This window comes from Petaurus breviceps, unplaced genomic scaffold (assembly GCF_028583685.1).
Source record: "Petaurus breviceps papuanus isolate PSGF00001 unplaced genomic scaffold, PetGlider_PUasm1.0 225, whole genome shotgun sequence".
NCBI lineage: Eukaryota > Metazoa > Chordata > Mammalia > Diprotodontia > Petauridae > Petaurus > Petaurus breviceps.
The window spans coordinates 1,075,684-1,079,934 of record NW_027185889.1 but is presented as its reverse complement, the minus strand read 5'-3'; the positions used below and the strand labels follow the sequence as shown (position 1 = coordinate 1,079,934).

Genomic DNA, 4,251 nt, shown 5'->3' with positions numbered 1-4,251 from the left:
TCCACTTCATACTCTATGTAGTCTAGCCAAACTGACCTTGTTGCTGGTCCTCACATATAATATATCTCATCTATGCACTTTTGTACCAGCTGTACCTATGCCTGACATGTATTACATTCTTGTCTCTACTTCTTAGAATCCCTAATTTCCTTTAAATTCAGCTTATCATGAGACATTTATTGGTTTCCCCATATTCTTCTTACTTCCTTAAAATTACCTTGTATTTATTTTCATACTATCATTCTGTGTCTGTATCTCTGACTCTTTTTTATGTCGTTAGTTTCTGTGCGCAGCACAGTGCCTGATACATACTAAGGTACTTAATGTTTATTTCATTCTTTCTCCCTTTCTCTCTTCCTCTCTCCCCCCTCATATATCCTTAAAACAAGTCAATCCATCCCTACCGGGAAACTTCAAGTGTCTGGAAGTTGGGGGAATCCATTCATCAATTGACAAGCATTTGTCAATTGTGCCTTACGTGATAGCATTGTGCTAGGTTCTGGGAAATAAAGTTTTTAAAGGAGCTAGTATTACATTTGGCAAGAAAACATGAACATATACATAAATAGAATAATTATACACAAAAAATTTGAAATAAATACAAAGTAATAAAATACAAGGAAATTATGGAGGGAAGATAATAGCATTTGGAGGGAACATGAAGGTTTCATGTAGAAGCTAATCATTGATGTTAAGTTTTTTTTTCAAGATTCATAAAGACTTTATTCAAAGGAATTTCCAGGTACATTAAGAATTTGCAAGTTAATGAGGTTTAAAAAAGACAGATTCAGCTGATATGTGCTACTGTGTATTCACCACAAACTAGTGCAAAAAAATCATGTTTGTTCAGTAAAAGCCACACAAGACAGAATTAAAGCAGAAACATCTGACACAAACTAAGACCAATAGCCACCCATCCATCCAGAGCTCCTGGCAACTAAGCATTTTGGTAGGAGGCTGATAACACTCAAGTACTGACAGATGTAGGAACTGGGGTCAGGGAATGGTCACACAAGATGTTAGATAGGAATGTTAGACTCACAATGAGGCACTTAGGTTGAAAAGCTTAGATTTAATAGCCCACCCTGCATCACCACAGTCTGGAGCTGAGTCCCATGACCCAAAGCCAACTTCCTAGATATCCTAAAACACCCATCCCTGAGGTTAGCCTCCTCTTGGGCCCTTCCCCATGTCAGCCGCAGGAAATGCTGACAACAATCCACACTTGCACTCTCTGGGCTCACATGGTGTAACTGCACAGTTCTTGATCTTGTGGGGGTCTGGATGTATAGAGCAGCACACTGGAAATCCCCTTCTTCTTATGGCACTGAGCTTGTTTCAGGTTTCAACCTTTCCCAATAACCCAACTCCCCACCCTCAGCCCCCCTCATCCTGAGACAAACATTGATGAAGTGTAGCTCATCAGCTTACACAATTTCTATTGGGATCTTCCAGCAAAACAGAAGATCTGACTTGTCATCCAAAAGCTTCCACTCCACCACCAACTTCATACTGGGGTATTCCTTCTTCACTGGCAGTTTGTTCAAGTAGTTATAGGTCTTGCCTTTTTCAATGGGACAGTTAATGCCGCACTTACACCCATCAGGCTGAGGGATAGGGAAAGGTACTTCAACCTCAAATATAATGCCATGAACTGAAGCTGTGGTATTCTGAGACCAAACATCACTGATGAAGGTGACATTGAGACTGTAGGATTCTCCTTTATGCAATTTGCAGGGCTGAACAGAGCAGAGGATCACTTCCACAACCTGAACGTTTCCAATTGCAGATCCACAGTCCAAAAAGTGAACCGGCTGGGCCAGGGCGACGACCCCGAGGGTCAGGAGCAGCAGCACCGAGGCAGAGGAGGAGAAGGCCATCGCTGACTGGAGGAAGAGAGAGTGAGTCTGATGTTAAGTTTTAAAGGAAGAAGGGATCTCCTTAACTATAGGTGCAACCAATTCCATTTTTTATTACTCTAATTTTTAAGAAAGATGTCCATATATCACATTAAATCTCACTTATTTCATCCTCTACCCATTTCTCTTAGATGCACCCAAGGAGGTTGTGGTGAAATGAAGAATTTTACAGATGAAGATACTTGGCCCAAGAAGGTTAAATTACCCAAGGCCACATAAATTATAATTAGCATCATAATTGGGAGCTGAACAGAGTTGGGAGTCCTCTGATTCCAGAGGCAATGTCCCTACCTCTGTACTTCCCTGTTTCTCTTAAAATCCAGAGAGGATAAGCTAATGCCTCAAGTCAGTAATGTCACTAGTGAGAGGCCGAGCAGCAAGATAGGTAACCATGAATGGAGAATGCAATATATACTGTGCAAAATACTACTGTACCCTTTTGGAATTTTTTTTTTTTGGCGGTAGTATGGAGGGAGCACTGGGTCTGAAGTCAGGAAGCCCTGAATTCAAATCCAGCCTCATAGAAGACTTAGTAGCTATTTGATGCTGGGGAAGTCACCTATTGTTTGCCTCAGTTACCTTAATTAAGTAAAATAAATTCAGTAAAATAAGGATAATAGCATTGTATGGGGTATGGGGACCCCAAAAATCCCTTACCCAGGAAAATTAAAAGTCAGAGATATCTTGAGGAAAGAATAGGAAGTTTATTCAGTTCTCCAGAGAAAAGGGCATCCCTTCCACCAGTATGAACCAGCAGAATGAGGTGTGTTACAAAAGACTTCTATATTTTTACCCTAATTCAGTCAAGATCCCTCCCTCCTGCTGTCCCTTCTCCCATTGGCTGGGAGGTGGGTTTACAATCTGAGCGCCAAATCTTGACAAATGATAGATAACAAAGAAGCCCACCACTACCCCTATTGGCTGGAAGGCAGGAAAGGAAACTGGGTATTGTTCATGTCCTTTTGGCAAAGCAGAGGAGGAGAAAAGAGTCACAAGCCAAGGGTGGAAGTGGAAATCTCTTGAAGGGGGCCTAATGCTGATAAGGCTAGCTTGGCAAACAAGGGTGGAGGGCCAAAGAGCCCTGAAGGGCTCTCATGCTGATGTGGCAGTAGTAAAGAAGGGGGAGGGGGGAAGCTGAAACTTCAGCTTGCTCCCACAAGAAAACTTATGGGCTTCAAAGTTTCACTTTTCCCATTCAGCATCTACCTCACAGGGCTGTTGTGAGGAACAAATGAGAAAATATTTGTAAAAAGCACTTAGCATAATGCCTGGCTATAGTATGCACCCTATAAATGCTTCTTTCCTTTATTCCTTTCCTTTTCCCCTTCCCCCTTGTTATTTATTTTTATTAGTTTGGTTTTTTTTTAAATAAGGGAGGGTTCAATATTGGGAGGCTGGGCCATGTAGAATGAATCAGGAAATCATTGTGGTATAAAAATAAGACATTAATAACATTTTTTTAAAGAAATGGAACAAGCTACATTGACATGAGAAGGGGAGATTCATGCATACTCAAGAAAAAGGTAGTCAACAGGTCAAAAAAAATCTTTAGTAGCTTGAACAAAAAAAAATGAAAAACAGATAAAGGGAAGAAGGATCTATGACTATTTTTTTTAAGACTTGAAAATACCAACATGCTCATTTGAAAAGAGTAGATACATCTTTGAGTGGGGAAAAAGTTTCTGCTTACCTTCTATTCAATCTCACTTTATAGCAAAGAGTATAATATGAACAATTCTAAAAGATGGGTCTAGTCCATAAGAAAAGACTTTGGGGTAATTATGGGGTAAGGAGATTAATTCTCCCAATTTAAGATTCTTTTAGATTTGTTATGGCAGAATCAGGGATGGTTCTTCCAAGACACTGAATTAGTTAAAGATAATCCCAAGTTGCCTTTAATAATGTTTAATTCTAACTTCTCCAGATGCTTAAGGAATGCAAAAAAAAATTCTCTATGAAAACAAAAGCAATCACTCACTGATTTTCAAGAGTATGATTTTGTATGTATACCCATATGAGTGTTTCTAGTTATGAATGTTTTTTTAACTTTTATTTAGTTTAATTAAAACAAACTATGTCACATTACTCACCTCTTTTAATTGAGAAAATAAAATTTAATCCTTATAAGTAGTTACACTTTGAATCTAGGATTGCCCTTAATCTATCATTATCACAACTACCTACAAATACTATTTAATTGGACCATTAATCTTAATTCCATGAGGTTATCCAGATTTCAACCAGTTTTTATTGACAAGAGAGCTTCATTTTTCTATCTTAATGAGAAATTGTTTTCCTGGCCAGAATGGTAGACATGGAGGTCCCTTATAAT

General features: G+C 39.0%; 1 pseudogene; it reads right to left on the bottom strand.

Annotated features, from left to right (window-relative positions):
* Window positions 1-696: 696 nt before the first annotated feature.
* LOC138166591 (NPC intracellular cholesterol transporter 2 pseudogene) lies at window positions 697-1,908 on the bottom strand (annotated as a pseudogene).
* Between the last annotated feature and the right edge of the window lie 2,343 nt (window positions 1,909-4,251).